Below are 25,738 nucleotides of genomic sequence, written 5' to 3'. Positions count from 1 at the left end.
TGGTGAATGGGGAATTACCGCCCCTGCCAACCTTGGAATAGGGCGGTAATAGCTCCATTCACCAGGGCGGAGTCGGTAAGGATTTGGAGGCAGCCATGGCGCTAATAGCTCCATGGTTACCTCCAAACTGCTAATGAGGCGCAGGGTGTTCTCTACTTCCGCCATTGCTATTTCTGCTTCATTTCCTATGATTGGCTGTCCAAGTGGTTCTTGGCTTCCTGTCAGAGAAGGTTCACTGCTCTCAGGAGTGTCTACATTTATTTGTGCTTGAAGTTCTTCTTCTTGTTGGTGTTCGTTGTCCAATATGATTTTTTACTGCGTAACATTTATGTTTCACTTGCATTGAAAGCATCTTCATGGGAGGTATGGCTGTCTAAGGAATCTTCTTCTTGTCTCCATGGTTTAAAAAGTTGCAGTAGGGCCATGTAGTACAGTTCATTGTGTTGAGGAGTTTTTAATGACAGATTCATATGATTAATCAGGATGCATTTGGTAAGTTTCACCAGGCTGCCTTCACAAATTCACAACGTTCAACTCTGTATTAACCTTTTTTCTCATCTGGTTTGCTTTAATGTTATTGTTGTATGAGAAGTTTTGGGCTATGTGGTGTAGGCACATGGTTTCTAAAGCAGTACTCCTGCTTGGGGAGTATGTGTCCAATACGTTGTTTTTGAAAATGTCCTGGCTGTTGGGATTGCTTTGTAGCAGCCACATTCTCTATGGGACATCATTTTTATGCCAAAGCTGTACAATTTCTGTGACAGTGTTTTGTCAGATGATTTGTCATCCCAGAGGTCGTTCAGCTCCATTTTCTCTGATTTGGTTAAGTAGGCTGTGACATATTGTGCAACTGCAGTGGAATTGTCTGCAATGTACTGCGCATCTACATTTGCATTCCATAGAGGGGCAATGATTACATTGTAATGATTGATGTACTTTGATGCTTCAGTTCTTTTTATGCAGTATGTGTTCTTAGGAGATTTGCCTTTCACATTGTGTCTAACCGAAGACATGAAGCTGTTTACTTGCCCTGTTGCTGAAACAGGTCTAGGGAAACCAAAGCGGAATTTGGTGGAGTATTTTATTTGTGCCGACAATACTTGCCACACTTGTGTCTTTGAAACTGCAAAATGTATGCATGTAGGTCATTATATGTAATTTCTGAAGGGATTTTGCAAGTAACACATCTGTGAATAAACAGCAAAACAGTTGTATCACTGTCCTGGCCAAATTCAGGAGCATTTTTAATCCACAAAAGCATGTGGATGTGTGGTGCTTCTCTGGCTTGATATTATTTTCCCCAAAAGAAGTGTTCCACTTCTCGTTGGGGAGGAACTGTTTTATTACAAATGAAGTGCAGCATGGCAATAAAGCGATGATGGAAGTACCTTGTTACATTTACAGGATCAAGAAAGCAGAGTTCTCCTGGTGTTTTCATGTATATACCGGTTTTGTTTTTATTTGCTATGTGTAGGAAAGGTGCAAGTCTTCCCATGCATACTCTGCACAACTTAAAGTGACAAACCATGTGGGTGGGCCAAGGTTGCGTAGCATACACCGTACATCTGCGTGCCGTCGGGACCAGTATTCTTTCGTACCACGCATGTTTGCCAAGAGATTTGTAATACTTGACTGTAAAATTTCGTCTTTGTCTTGCACCTCTTGAAGTAGCTGTGTAGCAGACATGTTTTGAAAAGTGGAACCTGTTTTCAATGTGTGTGAAACTCCATAACATAGAGTTGCTAGCTCACTTTCAAAGAGGAGATGGAATATGTATTCCACGTTTTGTCTGAATCTAGGGTCTTCAGAATACATTTGTAAAGAGCGGTATTCTGATGCTGTTATTTGTGTGCATCTTCCATCATTTCTAGTCGGAAAGAGTATAGGAAAGGCTTGTGCTGCTACACTTTTTTCCCATGTACTGATTGGCGATCCTTTGACTTGCCGCATTTAATATGTTTCTAGTGCATTGTCTATGGTGTCTTTGGAGTGCAGTGGGTGAATTGTATAGTGGTCTAAAATATTGGAGGCTGCACTAGGATCTAGAAATTCAAATTGACCAGTTGTTGAGGAATCCTGAATTATTTCGGTGGTTTCTCTTAGCTTTTCTTCAAAGTTCATTTTTTTTTAGTATTCATTGTTGTCTTTAAGATAGTGCAGGTCTTTCGTAACTTAGTTTAAGTCCACTAGTTGCGGGCATTTTTTTTTTCTTTTGTAGGTACACCATTCACCAGGATAATCAAAGATTTTTCTATTGGCCGTTGAACTCGTAGAGTGTCAACATTTTCTTTGAGATCTAATGGCAAATATACTATATTGCCACAAATGCCTCTTAGTAATTCACCTGGAGGCAATTTTGCAGTTTTTGATTGCAGTTGTATTATTGCTTGAAATGGGTGTACTGTTTGGATTATAATGCTCTCATACAAATTATGCTGTTGTAGTGCATTTGCAGGTGAAATATTTCCAAATTATTACTGACAGCCCATGAAGGCATTTGGTTATTGTCAAGTTTTGCAGTGCAGTATGTGCACAGTATGGATGGGTTGGTAATTTCATATTTGTTTTCTGCAATAAGGTAGAGAGCTAATTGGAACCATTGGGATTCCTCATTGTCTTCTATTTTGTACATTATATGTATAGTTTTCATGCTTTTTGCATACAAAGTTCTGCGACAACACACACATACTTGGTTTGGTACTTCAGCAGATCTGCTTTTGAACTTGCATATTTCTTTTTTGTATGTGTGTAATAGAAAGTTGACATCTACAAGGTTGTTGCTACTGTTTTCTGAAGGTACTGGAGTTTGTAAGTGCTCTTCAGTTCCTAAACATTTGCTTTGGATGTGGTCTATTTGTTTGAGCAGCTGTTTGGCTGTACCGTGCAGAAGAGTATCATTTAAATGCTCCAGTGCTAAAGCTGGACTTTTTGCATAGTACAGTTTGTGAACGAGATTTCTTACAGTAGAATGGTGTGTTGCTAACATTTTGATATGGTGGAAGGTGCTTTCGCAAGCAGGTCCAGAAATGAAGGCTAATGAATGTTCTCCTAGTCCTGTGTATTTGCACTCTGGACAGGAGTCCATAGTTGGTAGTATTTTCATTTTCCCTTTGTCGATGGCTTTCACATAGTGATTGAGGAACTGCTGCAATGATTTGATAGAGTTTTGGCAAACGTTACACATTGCATGGCCATTTGTAGATGGGGTGTATTGGTTCGATGAAATGGATAGTTGAATCTAAGTTGGGTGGGGTTAGTTGTGAAAGCAGTGTTTCTTCTTCCATTATGATATTGTCTACCTTTTCATACCTCGCCCACTACCACGTATGACAATTTGGTTTGTTTGTTGTTGTTCGTATGATTCTTCATTGAAGTAATGCTCTGTGTTGGTGGTGTGACTCCACTCACCTGTACAGATGTTGCCAAATGTATTTATGCTGATATTGCATTTGTTGCGAACAACTGGTTATAGTTTACTAGAATTTCCTTTTGAGGAGCATTGCACTGTCTACAAGAGCTTCCAGGCTTACTTTTGTGCAGTAAGTTTTAACGGGTGAGCGTGATTTCTCACCTGTAATTATAAGATTCTGAAGGACTCTGTGGTGGAAAATGTTTTGTAAAATTATTTTTTTGGAATGCTTCCTTGTCGATACGTTACCATTTGTATGTGCTCTGTTAGCAGTATTGATAGTTGTAACCTTTTTAGTACATTTCTTTTTATTTGTACATTTTGAAAGAGGAGTTCATGTTTGTTTTCTGTTAGGTACTTTCGTTTTCATTAGTGATTGTATTAGCTGTTGTATTTGAACTTTCTGTACAAATTCTGCTAGAGGTGGATGGCTATTTTGTATGATTTCAGATTGATATGATCTATTTCTGCGTTGTTTTCTACAGAGTTGATTTTTGGTAGGCATTCTGTAGTAGCTGTTGGAGAAAAAAGGAAAGTGTGGGTGTGCAGATTTTGTAATGTATATGTGTGCACTGTGCATCAGTGGTTGAATATGAGATAATGCATATAGATAGAGGTTAGTGATTGTGCAATGGGCTGTTACTTTAGGTTGGGAAGGCTGTATTGGTATCTGGTGTTACTATAATGGTGGTGAGATGACAATAGAAAGTGGGTACCTGTTGAGGTGTAATGAGTAAGAATGAAGTAAATACCATTGGGTTGATATAATTGTGTATTTTACAATACAAGAACACTGCACTGTCTGAGTAAGAGGTAGAACACTATGATTGTTTTGCACTTACTTTGTTGGATGTTGAGAGTAGGTTTCTTCTAGGTTGTTTTTTCAAGTTGGCACGCCACTGGCTTTCAGGAGATAGGTGTTTAATGCAGCTGTGAAAGAAGAAAGTAAGGATATATGTTTGTTAATGGCATAGTGATTGCATTTGAAGAATACATCATTTAAAAATGTAGGGGGATGTCTTGGCAGGAAGAGTTAGTGTGTCTGTGAAATTGGATAGCTTTGTATATGAATGGGGACTTGGGAGCATCAGCATTTTTGGTAAGGGGGTTAGTGGTTTATTTGTAAGTGTGCGTATGAGGTGCACTTTAGGAAGTGTGTGTGTTGCTCTAGGACTATTTAGTTTGAAAATGGATTAGTGCTAGATGTAGAAGGGTGAGAATAAGGTTTGGAAAGATGTACAGGGAAAGGAGAATGTTTTCGAAGGTGCAATGCCTTACCTTTTCTGCAGATATATGCTTGCTACATGAGTGGAGCAATCATTTCAGTTGTTTGATTTATTTATCCACATTTATGAATAGTACTGTTCACAATGCACAGATACATTTATTTTTGGTTGTTAAGTAATGGTGAATTCTGTGAAGTGTGCAAGGTAAGTGGCAGGCACCCTGTTCAAATGCATGCTATGTATGCTATAAATAAAACAAATACAAAATACAAATACAAATGTATGTATTTGGTTTGCTTTGGTAGGATACATTCAGTTTTCCTTTCCTCTGAGCAATTTGTGAATTTCATAGGAGGTGTGTTAGTGGGGGAAAAGGTGGTAGAAATGACAGAAGGAAAGAAAAGAGTAACAGTTTGGACATTACAATGGGTGATATGGGTAAATTAAAACTTTTAAAGCACATAGCATTGTAGGTGGCACTTGATGATAGGTGATGGGAGAAATGACAGTATGCTTTTTGAGTAGGTTATGGAGGTTAAATGGCAGGTATCCTGTTGAGAGGCACTTATAACAGAGTTGCAAATGTACTGTATACAAATATTCATACTTGTAGTTTGTGGTGATTGATGGTGATGTGGATGAATCTGGATGCAGAAATCTTGGATAGTTTTAGAGTACATTTTACTGGAGGTGCTTTTCATCTGAGCGTTTAACGGTAAGTATGGCGTGCTGAACAGAGATGCTAGAGTTAGATGCAGAGGTCTTGGATGTGATTGCTGGATGCATGTGTGACTGCTTACCAGTACCCAATGAGACAGTGCTGCAAAGAGAGTAGTGGAAAGGGAAGAAGGGCTGCCCCTGCCTTAAGGGGTCCCTGTCAACACAGTAGTTGGGGAATTGCACATGCCACATCCTGCCCTTCTCAGAATGCCTGGCATGGAAATGGGACTGTGTGGATTATCCAATCAGGTGTTGAGGGTGTGCTTAACAGGATACTTTTTTTCATTGCTGTGTACAGGGAAGATGGCAGAGATGCAGAGAGTCAGAGTGTTGATCGTGGGTGATCTGCAGAGGTATGCCCAGGTTAGAGGCATAGATGACAATTTTGGATTTGCAGGAATGGACGCTTTGTCCTTCTTCTACCATCTAGAAGAGTATGGAACAATCCTGATGTACTTTGTTCCCAGCAAGAGGTCGGAAGGTGTCTTGTATACGGAGACATGTCTGCATTTTATTTCAGTGCTAGGATGTTCTTCTGTGCCCATGAGAACATGAATGCTTTTAATGTGAACTTTGTGGCGCAGTGTGCCTGTGCACAGTTTCCAAACTGTGCTTACAGTTTAGAGATGTGGCAACTTGGAGTACTGTTGATGTCCTAGTGGTGCATTGTGGAGCACTGCATTTGGGTTACATCAGTGCTGCAAGTTTGCTTTGTGAGCTGAAGGGCTTGGTGAAAGCACTGATGCAGCATTTTCCCCACTGCAAATATGGTTTTCTCAGGCATACCATCTAGAAGAGAATGGAACAATCCTGATGTACTTTGTTCCCAGCAAGAGGTCGGAAGGTGTCTTGTATACGGAGACATGTCTGCATTTTATTTCAGTGCTGGGATGTTCTTCTGTGCCCATGAGAACATGAATGCTTTGATGGCTTTGTTTTGTCCACCATTGAAAATGCTATTGTGTTCTAAATTCTAAGGTATATTTTGGAGAGGCTCGTGTAAGAATGTAAGGAAGAGTCGAAGATAAAAATCCCCAAAAAATACAAAAGAAAAGGTGTTTGTTTACAATCACCTTTCAAAAAGGCTCTTTTCAGAGCTACCACTAAAGAGGAAATCCCCTACCCTAATTGAAATGTGTTCCCGCACGCATTTACAAACCATGATATGTCAGCGGACACCGCTGTAGTTCAAGGGTCGCACATGCCACATCCGGGGCTTTTGAGAGTGGCAGGCATGGAAATAGGACTGTGGAGACTAGAGACTAGGGGATTGGTCCCTAAGGCTTCCTGGGTGTGGTGTGTAAGGAGAGAATGTGTGTAGAAGGTCTGTTTGCAGAGAAGAGTGCAGATGGCTATGGTTTTGGCTCTGTCGCTCAGTGGGCAGAGTGTATGGATTTTGGGTGACTCCTGGATACATTGTTTGGAAGTGCATGCAGAATGCTGCGGAGTGGCTGGACCTCTTGGATTCCATCATGTGGATGTCCACTGGTATGGAATATGTGGAATGAAGTGGCTGAATGTGGCTCCTCTTTGTGCCACTTTGGTGACACTCGATCATCCAGGCATTATTATCATTCATTGTGGAGGGAACAGTTTAGGACATGTTACCAGAATTTCTCTGCATTTTGCATTGAAGGAGGCACTTAGGCAAGTCATGAACATTTTTCCAAACTCTCGAGTAATATTTTCTGGTATTACCCAGAGACAGATGTGGCTGCGTAAATGGAGAATGCGAGACACAATGTCAACAAGGCTGTTTGCGCCTTTTTGAGAGATGTTGGCATGTCCTACTTCCACAATGAAAATATGACATTTCGTAGCACCAACATTTTTTGCAGAGATGGAGTGCATCTTACTGAGGCTATCAATCAGCTTTTTTTGCGAAATATCCAAAATGCATTGCAGCATTTTTTGTAAGTTTAGCAAGCATTTTTCCAGTAGATGTTGGCCACTTCTACCCTTCCAAAAACAAACACCACAAAAAGGCTCTTTTCAGAGCGAGCCCGTCCTCCCGAAATGAGTGGAATGTTTTTAACAGAGCCACCCTGCGCAACATCCTGAATCATTTCATTGGCAATTCTATTTTTGAACTGTAAAAGGTGGCTCTGAAAAAAAAGAGCCTTTTTTTGTTTAGTATTTATTTTGTTATTTTTACACACGACAGAGGAGGAACGGAAGGGAGGGTAGGGAAGGGGCACCAACCACAGAGATAACAAAGGGCAAGTGGAGAGAGGAAGATGTTGGGTGGGCCTCACTTAGGTAGGGGGCACTCCTTCTCATGCTCCTGGACCAAAGCCTCAAAACCACTCGAATTTGTTACCCCCTGCAGAGCACTACATCGCAGTACATGTACAATGCAGTGACCTTTGAAAGGTAAGGGTCTGCTGCGGTGCGTATGGCCTGCAAAGCTGGTTCAGGGATCCACTGCCCCACAGGAGTGTCTCTTGTGGTGGCAGGAGCAGATGCAGAGGATGCTGCAGAGGAATTCAAGCTACTGCCTTGTTCGAAGGGGACAACCCTCCGAATTGCTGTCTTGTGGTTCGATTTCAGGTGTCGCCGCATGGAGGTAGTGTCATAGCTGTACAAGCATGGTTTGCATGACTACTCAGTGCATATCACCTGGTTAGCACAAGCTTTGGGCACGTCTCCTATGGTGGTAAATAGCTTCCACACCCAGGACTCATGCTGGCTGCAGGCAATGGGGAATTCCTCTACTTCACCCTTGTTCTCTTCTTGAACCCTGTATACATCACCATGCCTGTTCCACTGTCCAGACCCTTGGGAAGGTGGTGGTGGTGATGAGGGTGAGGGTGTGGGTGCTGCTGAGGTAGTGGCAGTAGCAGCAGCCATGGTTGCCATTAGCTCCAAAGGTAGTCTAGGACAGCAGAATTGATCAGAAAGCAATTCTAGCACAGCGCAATCTGGAATACTGTTCTGGCACACCAACAAAAGTAGCAGAGCAGAGCAGATTTCGGCAGAAAACAATTACAGTAGGAAGGACCAATCTGGAGCGCTGCTGTGTTCTGCACAGCCAAAACAGAATGAGGAGCAGCTCTGGGGTGTGGTCTTTTGTAGGGGTGCTGGGGAGCACTTGGAACTCAACAGCGGGACTAAAAGGTTCCCAAAGTGATAGATCGCCAGGGGCATAGTGTGGAAGCTCTGTAAGGGTGTAGTTTCACAGTAACACACCTTGGATTGGTGAAAAAGTGCTTTTTCGATGTCTGGGGTTCTAGTTCATGTCCAGAAATAAAGGCCCATGCTCAGCTTGGGTGCAGTCACATGGTGACTTCGCAAATGTTCTTGAATCGGACAGCTGTCTACAGGATGCGTATTGTGCAGGATACTTTGTGAGCATGTGCATTGGTGTCCTACGGACAGGTTTGGGATCCCTGGACTAATTAAAAGTGCGACACATGTGCGCCAGACATTTTCAAACAAGCTGGGTGTTTGTAGGATACAGTAGGTGGGATGCGCATGTACGCAGGTGTTTGTAGTATGTGGGTGGGCGCCTCGCACTAATGAAAGTACGTCACAAGTTTTTTTGGACATGCTGAACAGGGGCAGTGTTACCAGGACACAGAGAATGAGATACACATGGGCGTAGGTGTGCACCTGACAGACGTGGGCTCCCACAACTATTTAAAGGTGCGTCACAACATGCGTACATGCAGACAGGTGTGGCATCCTTTGGACACCTCCATTTTGATTAAGGATAGGCCAGCCAGGTGCAGTGTCTGTAGGGCACCTCCATTTTGCTTAATTGCGGCCATCCCGGACAGTACTGTGCTCCACGGAGTCGTAACAGGCTTTTTAAAAAAAAAGAAACACACACAACACACAGCAACAATTTACATATAAACTTTTATTTTCACACATACATAGATACAATTAGGAAAGGGAAGGGGTAGCAGAAATGGAGACATATACAGGGGTTTTGGGGTTTTGAACAAGTTGGGCATAAGTGGAGGAAGGGTTTGAGGTCTCATTGTAACATCTCTCTTCACAGGGAATTTGTGGGGATAGTTGGCTGGGAAATGGGGAAGGGGTACAGATGCAGGTGCGGCAGTGGTATTTTATTTTTTCCATAATATGTCCTTGTACAAAATCTTTTAAGGCAGCAAAATTGTTTAGCAATTGCTCAATTTTTGCGTCCAGGCTGTTTAGTTTTTCATTTACAGAGTTTGCTTAATTTTCTTTGCCCGTATGCTGTTGTGGAAGAGGTGCTGCTTGTTGGTACATTTTCTTCATTTCCAGTATGTACTGTTGAGGTGTATGTGAAGCAATATGTATTAACTGTCTTACTTTTCAAACTGCGGTGCGTACCAATGGGGTTACTATCTTCACTCATTTTGTCATGAGGGAAATTCTCTTCCAGCCATTCTAGGGTGATTGGCATTGCTGAGTAAAACAATACAAAACATGTTTTTCTACTATTGTACTCTGAACAAACTGTGCAATTATAGGAAAATATTTGGTGTACTTACCACCTAGTAGTGATGTTCTGCTCTCAGTACTTTGCAGTCCTTCCTCTAACAGTTCCTTCTTCGTTTCTATGTAAAGCAGCACTGCGTTAATATTGTTGGAAGCAGATGCTATTTATCTTGTAGGTGCATTGCATTATGGTGCATAACCTATGCTTTTGTTCTGTTTGTTTCATAAGTACAGAGTTTGTAGACCTACTGTATTTTTCCTTACAATTCACATATATGGTGCTATTTGTATATGTTCCGTGTCTTTGCGGAATGGTACAACTATGTAAGAGAACCCCTGACTTTTTGAGCAGTTTGGATGCTACCTGAAGTCCACAAACAGACGCACAGTCTGCGGCCACTGTGCCCATCAGCGTGGAGTCATCGGATTTACGATGTTGCATGGCACATCTATACAAACTAAGGGTATCCTGGTAAAAACCTATGAAATTTAGTGAAAAAACATTGTTAAAGGGATGTTATGGTTAAGTCGTGCTACTAAAAACCTATCAAATTCAGTGCACACACTTTTTCTGAAGGTATATTATAGTTACCTTGCACTAATTGTCGGAATAGAAATAATATTATGCCTCCTATTGTAATAGTTGTATATGTATTGGCCTACGCCAAGTTGTCTAAACATCATGCGCGAACAAACTCCATGACAAGGTCTTGACCTTAGAGAAATCAATGTAAGCAGCCATCTTGGATTAAGCCGCCATTTTAGGTTCTCATGTTATGTAGAAGTCACCCTGAACATCAAAATGTAGGCCGAATGACATTCTGAATAAGATTCTGGCCGTTGTGACCTCCGTACAAACTGAATAATAAATATGCCTGCAGGCCACTTGTCGGGGTCGCGAACAGAGACCTTGTCCTACTGTTGACCTAAATAAGTAAATGTACTACTTATATCAGCGAAACTAATCGAAATGCATATATTAAATGTTGACCTGGCAAGGAACCCTAAGACCAGAATTATATTTTGCAGAATGGTTAACCCGCAAGAGGGTTGGCCAAGGGCTGGACAAATTGTATAAAAGGCCCGGGTATTCCAATGTGCGGTCTCTCACTAACACATCGAACCCTCGTTGAAGTTCGTTATGTTATACTGAGAGCCGACTAGCTATCCGTTTGTCAATTGACTTGGTAACTGTTGTAGCTTGAAATAAAGCACTTGTATGTTTCTTTGTAACCTGTGTTGGTGTGTTTCTTTTTGGGCTTCCTGGCCTCATATTATTTTTCTGTTTTCACATAATAACAACCTATTCACATTATGGTTACAAGTAAAACCAAACACCCCAGAAATTTGTCAGTTATGGTAAGCTAAGCAACCATAACTCGCGCCTCAAGGACTAACACCCATTACACACATCAAAGATGACATCACAAATGTACTCATGTATGACAGTCTGATTAATTGCTGCCAGCAGAATACGGTATATTTTTAGTGGGGGTAATATTTAGGTTTTTTGGGCGCAGGGGTTGCGGGGGTGTCCCCCGCTCCTTTTAAAATAATACAGCGGTTGCAGGGGTGTCCCCCGCAGGTTCCATGCCTTAATATTGCCGCACAAATATGGCAATATTTTTGTATGGTGATATTTTTGCAGTGATGTTAAGACATGGAACGCAGATTACAGCACCCCATCACCAACTCTGTTTCTTCACTTATTTGTATTATCTTTTCCAGAAAGATTTGTGTGAATGCCAATCCTGCACATCGCCGTCTATGCCCCACTTGGCATTTCGGTCTGTACAGGCAGCTGGTATCTGATTGTCTGAAACAACTGAGTGCATGTGTTTGATTATGAGAGTAAGGTTTTGTGAATAATGGTATGATAAGTCAAGCTGTTTGACTTGAGATACTATGGCCACATCTGATATTACTATGCTATGTTTGTTTTCTCTGACTAATTATGAAAAATGAAAAATAAAAGTTTTTGTAATGGATCACAGAATGTTCTTCATTGAAACCTAAATAATAGTTAATATAAAGTGGCACAGGAGTTCAAATGTTGTTTTTTGTGCTGCCTAGTGAAATGCAAGTGAATTTGGCCACGTTTGCTTGTGTGTTGTTGTCTGTGATGCTCGCTGGTATTCGAGGAGTGAGGGTTAGGATTTAGTGTTTACATGTGTATACTTCAGTGAAGAATTCAGCTGCCAGGAGCCTGGATTCAGTGGTTTTGGCATTCGCCCCTTTGTTAAAAAATGGTTGGGTGCTTCCAGAAAAAAACTTTTCCAGAAGTTGCGCTGCTGTCTTTGACTGTGAATGGAGAGGAACAGGATGAAGACCGGCATTTGCTTCCTGTGGAGAAAAAACTTCAGCTGCATAATAATTCCTCAGGACAGCAATGGAGGGCAGCAATAATGCGAGGCAGAGATCCACAATCATCTGGGGAAGAAGATGGCAATCAACATTTGGACCAGAGTTGTGATAATCATGCACTTTGCTCATCAAATAGAATCATGCAATTTCATTATTGTGTCAGAATCACAATAATGCAATGTATGTTATGTACAGAGACTACCCGCCTCCACAAGCAAAATGTAGGGAGTCCTATACAAAACGTAACAGCACTTCTCAATTTTCTCTAATATGTGGCAATAGATTATATCTGCACTGCCCATTTATGCATGTTAGTCACAGCCAATATGTTGCATTAGATGCTGATGTGCATTATAGGCCGTGAATGCCACCCTTGTTGCACAGTGAAATCCAGTACTCTACTTGAGATTAAGGCTCCCTGCACACGCTTCACAAAGAGAGCATTAACAGAGTACAGGTTTGGACATCCAACAAAGTGAAAAACAGCCTTGTGAGGTGCGTTTGAACCTCTCTATCAGTGCTCCAGCTTGTTTAAGATGTTTAATTATTTTATTTTTTCACTTGAATCTGCAACATAATGATGGGCTATAAAACATGTGTTTCATGAATCAAATATTGATTCGGTGGTCACTGTGATTTGACAACTGGAGTTCCGGTTATATCCTTTTCATATGCTACTGTAATCTCGATTGAAGTGCACCGCTGCTATGGATTCATGTGTTAACCTCTTAAAAAAGGGTAAAATACTTAATTGAGGTTGCTTTGAGGTTTTGTGGCCCTTGGACCTTTTCATGGTGTGAATTTGCACATTTCAGTCGGATGATAACTGTCTACCCAGTTTACAAAATTCAGGTGCCAAGCCTTAATTGCTACTGATCTCAGCATTCGATCAATGAACATGTTTCAGTATAGACTTGAGTGCATTTTGTTACTCCCACCCACGAATTACCCTCTCATCCTAACCCATCAGGCCTTTTAAATGACTGCTTTCTTTGTGCATTGCCACTCATGGCATAGCCTGCTGTAATCACCTGTTATCTAGTACTGTACAATGTCTATAGCGATTGGGCTAGAGGTGAACACCAAGATGTGGGATATGTGTGCCAATTGTTATACCATTAAAGAAATTCAGCAATGGCTCTTAACACTCAGAATTTCCCTCATATGGTCTGACAGTTTCTCCCACACCAGGGAAAAAAGTCATCTGGAGAAGAGGACAATTCAGAATTAAGATGAGTAAGTGCTGTCAGGTATTTTATGGGGTAGTATGTTCTTCAGATGAAAAATCAAATGACTTGGCTGTTTCAAAAGGCTAACATTCCTTTTCATTTTGCATTACTGTGTTCGAGGACTCCTGTGTGAGATTATTGATTTCATGCCTTCAAGAATATAATGATAGAACTATGTTGCAGCTAAAATCTCTGCTGTCCTCTATTCACACGACTGAAGTCAAACAGAGAACAATATGCAGTGTGTGGTGAGCTGTGGGCTGGAAATGGCATCCTCTAGTTTAAGTCACACGTTACTCTGTTTTGGCATGTGAATAATGATGCTGAACGATATTGTGCTGTACACTAGGCAATTTGTTTTACACAGCGAAATAAAATGTGAAATGGAATAAAACTGTATGAGATGTGGCTAATATCGGGGTAGGATATCACATCGTGGCAAACGGAACATTGTGTGTCACCTACGATTACACATGTTGAGGTAGATGGAGGGATGGAGGGGTATTGTACCAAGAGGGTGGAATAAACCTTTACATTGTGTAGGCTGTTGTCGTACAGTATATTAATGGTTTGTTTTTTGTTTTCCCAGACACTCACGTATTATATGTGACAGAAACAAGGAGAAGTGGATGGTGCTTTTAAAACACTGACTTGAGACAGAAGAGTGGTGTGCAGTCACGGGCCCTGTTGTCGGCCACTCCAGCGTTAATGTTAGCCCCACTGTTGGATCGGTGGGGCCAGTGACGTTGTTGTTGGGGGAACAGGGAGTTATGGGCAAGGCGCGAGAAAGCGCCAGTTAACGGTTTGTACTCAGAGAATAAATACGTGTCGCAAACATCTCCGTGTGAGTGCGTCCTCCTTTGGCCTAACGAAAGGCAACACTGGCGACGAGGTCGTTCCTGCACTCACCAGAGTCCTCCTTCCAGCTGTCCGCTGCATCGCTCAGGCGTAGATGCTTCACCGAGCCTCCTCCTCCTCCTTCGAAGTCCCAGAGCGCGGGTGCGCCGACCTGGACAAGCCGCCAGCTCTCCTCCTCCTCCTCCTTTGTCACACACAGAAGCCGCGGCATCTAGTCACGGCAATGTGCCAGGCCCTCCACTCTTCCGGTGCACATGAAGCCGCGAAAGCACGGAGAGCGCGCCGGGTCCTGGCAGTCCGCCAGATCCCACAAGGATACGCATGTGGGCAGTTCCCACCCACACAGTTCACCCGCGGACGCCAGCATTTTCTCCTCACACCAACGGCATTTCGCTCCACGGGAAACAACTTGAAGCAAATAGACAGTGCCCTGAGATCCAGTGGGCCCAGGGATTTGCCCTGCTATAGCTCATGCGCACATGGGTGAGTGTGCCATCTGTCAATACCCAGAGGGCCAGACCACACAGTATCTTCACAGCACGACAGGCCTAGCAGCAGGACACAAGGACATCTGCACCTGATCAGCCAACCATCGTGCACCCCGAATCAAGAGCTCACGAGCAGCGCTATCCCCACGACCCACACGCTAGTGGTGCGTGCAAGACCTTTACCTGACCAGAAACATGAGCAACCCTGCGTTCCTCCAACCTGCTCACGCAGCAAAGTCCATTCAACTGCGAATGCCTCCGCCAATCACCATGACACCCCAGGCCACGAGAGGGGCCAGGTGGACTGAATGGATGGAGGATTTTCAGCACTTCGTGAGGGGGTCAGGAGATGGTGACTCCCCCAACATTAGAGACATTTTTCTGAACCTAGTAGGTGGGGAAATGAAGACTATTGTGAAAACAATCCCCTCAGCTGAACAGGACAACTTCACAGAACTGATCAAAGCATTAGACAAACTCCTTATCATCGAAGTGAACCGAGACTACGAAAGATACTTATTCAACCAATGCTCACAAATGCCACAAGAGACAGTGGACAAATTCATAACCCGCCTTAGAGTAAAATGGGCACAGGGCCAGTTCAACGCGTTTTCCCTCGAGGAGGCAATACGGCTGAGGGTTATAGAAGGCTGCCTGTCCCCCGCACTCAAAAAGCAACTGTTAAAAAAGCCTCTCACCATCCCCGAGGTCAGTGAGCTCACCCGTATATACGAGAGGGTCGATGCCCAGGCCGCGTCCATAGGCGGCACCGGCAACCCAAAACAAGACACCAATGAACTCATTGCAGCCATACAGCCGCCTTGCCAAGGTGACAGGAGTTCACATCCATACAGACCACAAGGACCACATTCAGGGTCATGTCCGGGCCTATCACAACGCTGCACCAATTGCGGGAGAAAAGGAAATTTTCATTCAGTGTGCAGAGAAGAGATACCATTGCCCCCGATGTGCCCATAGGCGCCCAAAAGGACACCATTCTGACCACCATCCCCACAATATTGTCAACCAAGGTATTATCAACAGGGGCAACAGCGATACCTCAGGGCGATAGATGAATGCCAAGAACCAGGCTACCCGCCAATACACGACCAGGTGGATCAAACTCGATAATTTGTGAATGAATGCGCCAATCCACCGGCAGAATACAGGGCTGAAGAGTTCTATCAGGACGATCCAGCGACTGCCTACAAGACACCTTATGATCCATACAATCAAGACGAGTTTGTCAACCTCATACTCGACAACAAGGAAGCCAGAGAAGCCCCCAAGATTCCAATCAAGATGGGAAACTGCCAATTTCATTTCATGGTAGATTCCGGGGCAACTGTAAATATCATGGGTGAGCAAGATTATGCCAGGATACCGAACCCGCTAGCGCTCGCCCCATCACACTCACAAATATTTCAGTGGGGAGCAGCCACACCTCTGCAGACCGTGGGGCACTTTGCACGCCGTTTCCTCCTGAACGGCCGCCAAGTTGACACTACCATCCATGTCATTCGCTCGCTTACCAGGAGCCGGTGCCTGCTCAGCTATCACACGGCATCTCGTCTTGGTTTGATTGAAATTCATGTAAAGTCGGGAGACACCATAACCGCAACTTCGAACAAACAGGACCCGAAAGACTCCATTGGCACAATCGCGTGAAATCAATCCCAGAACCTCATCACGCAGGGAGACATCACAAGGGAATTCCCAAAACTCTGCTCAGGCCTAGGAAAGCTCAAAGGCCCACCCATTAAACTCCATATTGACCCCGCGGTAAGACCGGTGCCACAACACCCCAGAAGAGTCGGTTTCCACCTCCAGGAGGCAGTGTCAAGTGCGCTCCAACAGCTACTCTCCGATGGCATCATTGAACCTGCAACTGGACCGACACCATGGGTGTCCCTCCTTGTGATGCGTGGACATGAGGGTAGCCAACACTGCTATCCAACGCGAGAGGCATCCAGGTCCGTGCATCGAGGACATGATAGTGCAACTAAATAATGCCCAGATGTTCTCCAAACTTGACCTAATACAGGGTTTCCATCAATTGGAGTTGCATCCTGACTCCAGATCGATCACGACCTTCGCAACGCATGATGGACTATTCAGGTACCGGAGACTACATTTTGGAATCTTGTCCGCAGCCAAGATGTTCCAGGAAGCCATACGCCAAATCATCAGACCCATTCAGGGCACCCTGAACTATAGCGACGACATCCTTGTGTTTGGATCATCAAAGGAATCTTATGACAGAGCACTGCATGCCACCTGCGAAGCGTTGCAAGCGGCGGGCCTCACGCTCAACATTACCAAATGCTGTTTCAGTAAAACAAAGCTCAAATTTTTCGGCCACATCTTTTTCAGTGAGGGGATGATGACAGACCCCAACAAAGTCGACAGGATCACCAAATTAAGTGAACCTCAGCAGGATGCAGACGTCCATTCCTTTCTGGGCATGGCAGGGTATTGCGCAAGATACATACCTCACTATGCATCCCTCACTGAACCACTCAGGAGACTTCTACAAAAAGAGGCAGTGTTTGAATGGACTCCTGTATGTCAACAGGCTTTCACTGACATCAAGCAAGCACTCACTGAGGCCCACCGCCTCGCCTACTTCAACCTCTCGTGGCACACGGGGTGGTGGTGGACGCAAGCTCAGTTGGACTCAGAGCCATCCTGGCCCAAACCAGCGGTGCAGATGTCAACCTGAGGCACGTGGTTGCCTATTCAAGCAGGACTGTGTGAACCCCGGAAATGGCCTACTCCCAAGCAGAAAAAGAGAGCCTGGCCGCAGTCTGGGCGTGTGAACATTTTCACAACTTCCTAATTGGAAATAAATTCACCCTAGTGACGGACCACCAGGCACTTCTCTCCCTGTTTGGGAACCCGCACACCAAGATGCCCCCAAAGATCGAACTGTGGGGCATTCGTCTCCAAGAATACAATTACGACATCATCCACCAACCCGGGGGTGAACTGAACCCCGCTGACTACTTGTCACGACACCCAGTTGGAGCCCCAATAACTCGGAAAGGGGACATTGCCTACGTACATTACATTGCTTCAAACTCACTACCGCCGGCTTTGTCATTCGAGATGGTCGCTGCGGCATCGTCTGCAGATCCCACAACTGCTCTCACCATCAGCCTCACGATGACCAGCAACTGGAGAGACCACCAGAGAGGAATGCTGGCACACCCGGGAGTGAGCAAGCAGCACATTGAGAGACTATAGCCAGAGTACACAATGAGCTGGCTGTAAAGGACAACAACATCCTACTCAGAGGGTGCAGGATCATCATCCCAGCAACCCTAAGAAGCAAGGTTGTTTGCACTGCCCACGAAGGGCACAGAGGGGCTGAAAACACAAAAAAACAGCTGAGACGCCATGTTTGGTTCCCATTCATAGACGCCGCAATTGTTGAGTCGGTGAAGAACTGTCACGCCTGTCAGTACACGTCACCGGCCGAAACCCCTGCCCCGCTACAACACATGCAGATACTTGATCGCCCCCGGGAGCGAGTAGCCATGGATTTCTCTGGGCCCACGGAAGTGGGTCACTATCTCTTACTCCTGATTCAAGATATCCGATAGTCAAAAAGGTTGCCACCACAGCCTTCCCCCAAGTAGCAGCGGTATTGGAAGAAGTACTCACGAATGGGGGATTCTCAAATAATCAAATCCGATAATGGACCACCGTTCTGTGGACGTGAATTTGGGACCTTGGCCAAGCACCTAGGTTTCAGTCACATGAAGATAATTCCTCGCCACCCGCAGGCGAATGGGATGGCGGAACGCTTCATGGCATCAATCAAAAAGACAATACAGAGGGCCAGGGTCGAAGCAGTCAACCCACACCAACCACTATGCCGACTCCTGCGAGACTATCGGAACACACCACACGAGGCCACAAACAAGACACCCGCCGAGCTCATGCTCCGTTACCAAGTGCAAACCCGCATCCCACGTAACCCGTCAGGTGCGGAGCCTCCAGATGCAGAAATTCTCTGCAGAGACGCAGAAGCAAAAGAAAGAGCAAAACGAGACACTGATGCCAGGCGTAGAGCTGCTCCAAGAGACTTCCACATCGGTGATGAAGTGCTAGTACCACAGCCAACAGCCAGGAAGACAGACTCGCGATTCGCCCCAAGTCCCATGAGGTTCACCGCAGTAAAAAGGATGATGGTGACAGCCGAAGATCAAGACAAAGCCATAACGAAGAACTGTGAACAGTTCAGACATTACATCAAAAGAGAAGACACAGAGAATCCTCAAAGACCTGTTACTCCGGAACCATGGGCTCCGAGGGATGACCTGTGGACACACCCTGAGGGAGATCCTGGAGGGACAGACCAAGACATGGGAATCCAAGACACATCGAGGTCAGTAGCCCAAGATGGGCGACCTCGTCGGACAATCAAGAAACCGACGCGACTAGTCGAAGAATGTTAAGTAGATGTTCGGATCTATTTGTCCGGGGGTGCTGTTGCCGGCAACTCCAGGGATAGCCCCACCGTTGGATAGGCGGGGCCAGTGACGTTGTTGTTGGGGGAACAGGGAGTTATGGGTAAGGCGCGAGAAAGCGCCAGTTAGCGGTTTGTACTCAGAGAATAAATACGTGTTGCAAACATCTCCGTGTGAGTACATCCTCCTTTGGCCTAACGAAAGGCAACACGCCCCTCCTTGACCCCTGTGAGCCCCCCCCCACTGCAATGACCACACCTGGGACGCATGTGCTGAGTTCGGGCTCCACGGTTGCTCTTCCGTGGCCGTGGAACGGCCCCTTTATTTAAAGCACACGTGGCGGAGTTGCATCACTCCGCCATGTGTGTCAGCCCTTAAAGGGGCAGGAACCACAAAAAGGACTTTACACACAGGCTTGTTATGGATAAAACATCGCTCAAGCTTGAGTTTTTTTTTTAATCAGTATAGCACTTTTGGAAGTAGTGTGCTGCAGCCATAACATAAAGTGAAAGTTCCTGTCTGTGAGGCATTTCCAAGCATGGGGCAAGCCCCATAATCATCTTTCAAGGGGTAGCATTCACAGCCTTTTTCAAGGCAAACACTGTCTGGGAGACAATGTTGCTGCATGTTATACTGTGATATTTGGTATTTGTTCGACACTAAACTGCATTGGGTGTAGCCTTGAAGCACTGAGTGATCATCCCATTGTACATTGTTTACTGTTTGAGGGGCTGTCAGGGGCTTAGAGACCCCTCCCTAGCAAGCAACATAGAAACGTTTGGAGGGGCAGCTGCGGGATCAACAATCACACATATAGAAGTAGAGTGCCTTTCCAAGGCGTAGAAGTGCAGCAAAGCAGAGTTTGCATCTTCGCTTTGCTTTCCTCCTCTGTCCTGAAAAAGCAAACGGTTTTAAATGAGAATTTCATGCAGGTGTAAAACCAATGAATTCCAATTAAATCAACCTCAAATGTACACCTGGTAAATAGCAGGTGGATGCCACTGGAAACCACCATAAATTCTGACAGCAAAGTGTAATTTGCCACTCTCAATGCAGAGAGTAAACGTGAAGAGTGATAATGAATCTGCCTTGTGTGTTTACGTTTGCATTCAGGGGAACAGTAGCACATGTGATTTTTAACATATATAGCCTCATCACGAGTTTGGCGGTAACCCTTAAATGCAGCAGTAACGCTTTTACCGCCACATTTAAGGGTCCGTCAAATCACGGGCTTGGCAGATTTTTTCCCAGCTCTGAGCTGGGTGCAAATCTGCCACAATTTTGCTGATTTTAAGCGCTATTACCACCAGCAGCTCAATGGGGAATGGGGACTTAACGTTCCGCCAAACCAGTGAAACGGCGCTAATAGCGCCAGGGGGTTTGGCAGTAGGGCTGATAGTGCCCAACTGGTGATGAGGCCCTTAGTGCCAAATGATGCCCAATGTGAGCAGTCACTCAGACAGTGGGGCTTCCACCACTCCCAACAGGTTCCTGTTCTGATTTTCAGGTGGCAGGAGCCAGGAGGAAGAATGTTGCTGCTGCCTGAGTGCATCGATCCATAGAGCAGCACATCATGCTGCCCCAGATCGCTGCTTGAGTCTGAAACTGCTGCAGCCAGGCAATTGGAGTGCAGCTCCAGGTCGGGCTCCACTCCTGTCATGATATACACAAGATACAACTGCCGGCTGAAATGGCAGAACTTGGTGAGTTTAATGATATGATATGATATGGCATTTATAACGCGCCTGTACATCAGTATTTCTAGGCACGACAAGACAAGGTGGGGAAACATAGGGAAGACAAAACAATGATCTTACTAGGCCCTGTTTCATTCAGATCGTGCAAGTGCAGGGAAGTGGAAGGGGAGAAGTACCAAGGGGTGTCGTGGGGAGGGAGAAGTGCAGGTAGCTCAAAAATGCAGCCAGCGTGTGGCTCAGTGCAGGTAACTCAATAGGTGCAGCCAACGGGTGGCCATAAGTGCAGAGAGAAGGGACTTTAGGGTTGCAGATACAGACCACAAGTGCTAAGGGAGCTGGGAGGCAGTGCTAAGTGCAACTGGACATGCAGGGGCCTGGGCCCAAGTTCAGAGGGAAGCCAGGTGAATCAGGACACCAGCAGGGGAGAGAAAGGGAGAAAGTGGAAGTGAAGAGGAAGGTCTTGAGTTGCTTCCAGAACCGGAGGTGGTTCTGCTGAAGTTTGAGAGAGGAAGGGAGGCTGTTCCAGAGGGATGCCCCAGCTGAAGATAGAGATCTGCCACCAACTCTCTGCTTGGAAAAGCGATTGACCCTCAGAAAGTTGGAAGAGATATTTAGGAAGAGAGAGTTGGAGGTAGTGTGGTCCCAGTACCCAGAAAGCCTTGTGGACGATGCAGAGGGTCTTGAACTTGATCCTTACTCCCACTGGGAGCCAATGAAGAGATAGATTGCAGAGCTGGAGGGATACAATCCCTTTGCCTGAGGCCCAGGACAAGTCTTGCAGTCCTGTTCTGGATAAGTTGCTGAGGTCGGAGAGTAGAGGCAGGAAGATTTAGAAAGAGGCTGTTGCAGTAGTCCAGCTAAGAGAGGACCAAAGCTCTGAGACAGTGAGCTTCTATGGGAAAGTGAGGAAACAAAGAATACCTCTGAGAAGGTGCAGCTGATAGTTTGACTTCTTAGAGATGTCAGCGATGTGATGAGAGAAGGAGAGGGTGTAGTCAAAGATGACCCAAGGTTCTTAGTCTCAGAGGTAGGAGCAGGAAGAGGGCCCAGAGTGGGCAGCCAGAGAGAGCGAGAGGAAAGGAGGGAGCTGGTGTTCTGATGTGGAGGATCTCAGTCTTACTGGCATTAAGGCAGAGATTGTTGGTGGCACACCATTCCTGAATTGAGGTCAGACAATCTGGAATGATCGAAGGCAAGAGGGGGCTGAGGGGAGCCTGAAGGAAAGCTGGGTGTCATCCGCATAACACTGAAAGTTGGAGCAGAAAGAAGTGATGCAGTGGGCAAGAGGTGCCAGGTATTGTTTGAAGAGCCAGGGAGAGAGGTTCGATCCCTGGGGAATACCGCAAGAGGAGAGAGAGATAGAAGACAGGAAAGAGCCGAGTTGGATCTGGGAGGGTCGGTCAGTGAAACAGAAGGTCAGCCATGCCAGGGCCTGATCAGTGATACCCAGGTTATCACAGAGGTGATTGAGCAGGATAGCATGGTAGACCCTATCAAAGGCAGAAGAAAGATCATAGAGAATGAGGACAGAATGATGGTTAGAATCAAGGTGAGAGAACAAATCTTCACAGGTTTTCAGGAGAGCACTTTCCATGCTTCTGGCAGCTCTGAAGCCAGACTGGTTGTCATGGAGACAACCAACAGATTCACTGTGCAGATTAAGCTGGGAGTTGGCCAGATTTTCCAAGAGTTTGCCCAAGAAAGGGATGATGGAGATTGGGCAATAGGTAGCCGGAGAGGAAGGATCGGCAGAGGGTTTCTTAAGCAGGGGGTGCATAAGGGAGTGCTTAAGGGGTAAGGGAAGGTTCCAGTGGCAAAGGAGTGATTGCAGAAATCGGCCAAGGATGGAGTGAGGGTTTCGATGTGGTCCTTGATGGTTCTGGATGAACAGAGGAGAACCTGTTTTGAAGAGACTTTCATCGTCAGGATGTTTCTAGACAAGGAAAAGGAGGTTAACAAAGATGTGATGATGAAGCATCTGGCTCATCCCAATTCGCCTATATTTCTGGGGTATTCTTGCACCCATGAACAAGAGGGCCTTGGGAGGACTGAAGTGTTGCTGTCTGGTACTCCCATAATCCGATGTTCTTCTGTTATTCCCCATACCCAAAGGACCCAGAGCATCGATTAATCTGAGTTTATGGTGAGGCAAAGCTATCTGGAGCCTGTTCCCCACATACTCATTCTGTATTCGTCAATTACCCTATGTCTTCAGAGCCTCCTGAAATCCATCAACAATGGTGTTGGCTAATAGTCCCCTTGGATTTTCCCACACAATTATGTTCTCTGCAAAAGTGGCAAAGGGGCTGGATTGGCATCTCTTAAACTGTTGGTTGATGATGGAAAGTTTTGTTTTGTATTCTCCATTTCCACTTTTGCATATTTATTTTAATTCAAATTTTGAGTACTGGCTATGAGCCCTAATCACAGAACATGTTCCCTGACCTTGGTATTATGACAGAGCATGACTGATGTAATCATTGAAGTTGTGGTGTAAATGAATATTGAAGGCAGATGCCATCAAAGGAAGGATGGGGTACTCGAGGATGCCTCAGGCATGCAAGCCCCAGGTGGCCCAGTGCAGGATTACCCATTAGGCTAAGCAGGAACTGGCGTATGGGCCTCACTCCTTTAAGGAACCCTGGGACAACGGATCATGGAGAACATTTAAATTGTATTAGATGATAATTTGCGAGGGAGGGTGACATTTCCTCTGTCTAGGGGCCTCCACAGGGTTTAATCTGGCACTGGCCAGGCCCTAAGGCTTGTTACTGTCTGCTACTAAGTATCCAGGTAAACAAGGCAGTGGAGGGTGGACAAGAAGAATAGGCAGGTCAGGAAACAGGTCTGGGATTTCCCTTTTAGTCTTCCATGCTATCAGTTTTCATACTAGTATGTGTTGCTCGTGTACCCAGAAAACCTTCTCCCAAAAATCCAAAAATCTTTAAAACACCTTGAATTTGGCATCCCCTAATGAAAGAGTCATGCCATATGGCTCTGTTGTCCTTCTCTACAGCATTCGCACTTCTCTAGAACTTTAATTCCTCCCTGCAGATACTGTCCCACACTTGAACCATTGTAAATCTTACACATTGTTATGAGCCTATTTTCTGTTCCTTCCATCTGGGCCTGTTCTCCTGAGCAAGTGTGCTCTTCTCCACATGCACCTATGCGCTCTCCACTACATGAGGAGGTCCCTGAGCCTGCCTGCTATCAAGGGCTCAAGTCGATGGTATGCGCAGGTGGACATAGTACCCCCACTTCTTTAAGAGGGCACCTTGATATGCTAATTTCTGGAGATGCCACATTCAATTGATTTGTTAATGAGTCCCCTCACTTTCTTTTTTAGGACTTGACCCCTGCTGGTGCCCCACTCCTAATGCTGTACACTTCCCTCCACTAAGCCAGCTACAAACCATTTTGAACATGTGTGCTGTCAACCGCTTGAGTCTGTTCATCACCGACCGCTGATCATGTGTATTTTGTCCTCCTTAATATGTGCACAGTTTTCTTCCTAAACATGTGCATTGCCCTGTCCTGGCCCTGCTGCCCCTTTACTGAGCCTGCATACTGTCCCCTTCCTGAGCATGTAGACTGACCAACTACTGAGCCTGTGGGCTGTTCCCCTGCAGAGTCTGTGCATTGTCGATTTCGACATCCATTTATATGTACTCTGCCTCTCCCAAAGCCTGCCCTCTTTCTTGAACCGGTGTGTTATTTCCCTTTCCAAATGTTTTATTATTGCATTTTGCCTGGATCTGATATCAAGAACTTCCTATACCCCTCATGTGATCTGACTTACAGCCCGGCCTTAGCTCCTCCTATTCCGTCAGAACTGGACACTTCTACATCACGCACACCTCCATTGTCTAGGGAGTCATTTCAAAATTGCCAATGCGCTGTGAATAGCACTGCACACCTTTAAGCACTACACAAGGTACGCTTGGGCTCACAAAACATCCAAAGAGAACAATATGTAGCATTTGTAAACATCAAGGTCTTTCTCCAAAAATTGTGGATTTACTGAGCTGGCAGAAACAAGAAGGCTTGGTCAGTACCCCGAACAAGCCCATGTTGATTTACCATGTGGCGGCCCTAGAGATTGGGGACCTTGATAATTTGGTTGCATTAGAGACTGTGGACATTAAGCAAGTGGGGCCACCTGTGAAGAGTAGAGGAGTTTCTCCCACGAACAAAGATGTTTCCTTTGATGGTAATAAGGAGTATTGTCATGTGACTAATAATGCCACCCCCACAATGCCTTCAGGCTCATCCAGCCCTATAATTGGCACAAATGCTAAAATCAAGAACAAGAAAAAAGAAAGTCCCGTCACAAGAAAACGTAATAAAGGGGTTATTGTACAACCCAAACATCAAGCAAATAACAATGTTTTGGATCAACTTCTTATTGTAATTGAAGAAAACGTGTTACTGTCTTGGATGTTCAGATGGATACGGGTAGACAAAAAAAGACTAAACAATCTAAAAAGAGAAGTCATAAGCAGGGTAAACTATCTTGATGGCTGACTAATACAGAACAAATGAAATGAGCCAGCATCTCAAATCAATACTGAGCAAGAGATATGAGAGGATAGTCACTATGCTACACATCAAGCCTTACTGCTGAACACGAAGCGTGGTTGACCTCCTCTCTTCTTCATTGTTGAGTGGAGAAAAGGATGAAGGGATTGTTCCTAACCCTACACAAACATTGCATGTTAGATCCTGGCATAGAACAGAAAAGGAAGATGGCCTCATGTCTACTCAATCTACTATCAACAAAAACTATAGCAATTGTTTTGTAATTCAGGATCGTTTTGACTCGGATGAAGATAGCGTCA

The sequence above is a fragment of the Ambystoma mexicanum genome, chromosome 1p, assembly GCF_040938575.1.
Source record: "Ambystoma mexicanum isolate Mex_15411 chromosome 1p, UKY_AmexF1_1, whole genome shotgun sequence".
Classification (NCBI taxonomy): domain Eukaryota; kingdom Metazoa; phylum Chordata; class Amphibia; order Caudata; family Ambystomatidae; genus Ambystoma; species Ambystoma mexicanum.
This window is presented reverse-complemented; position numbering follows the sequence as displayed.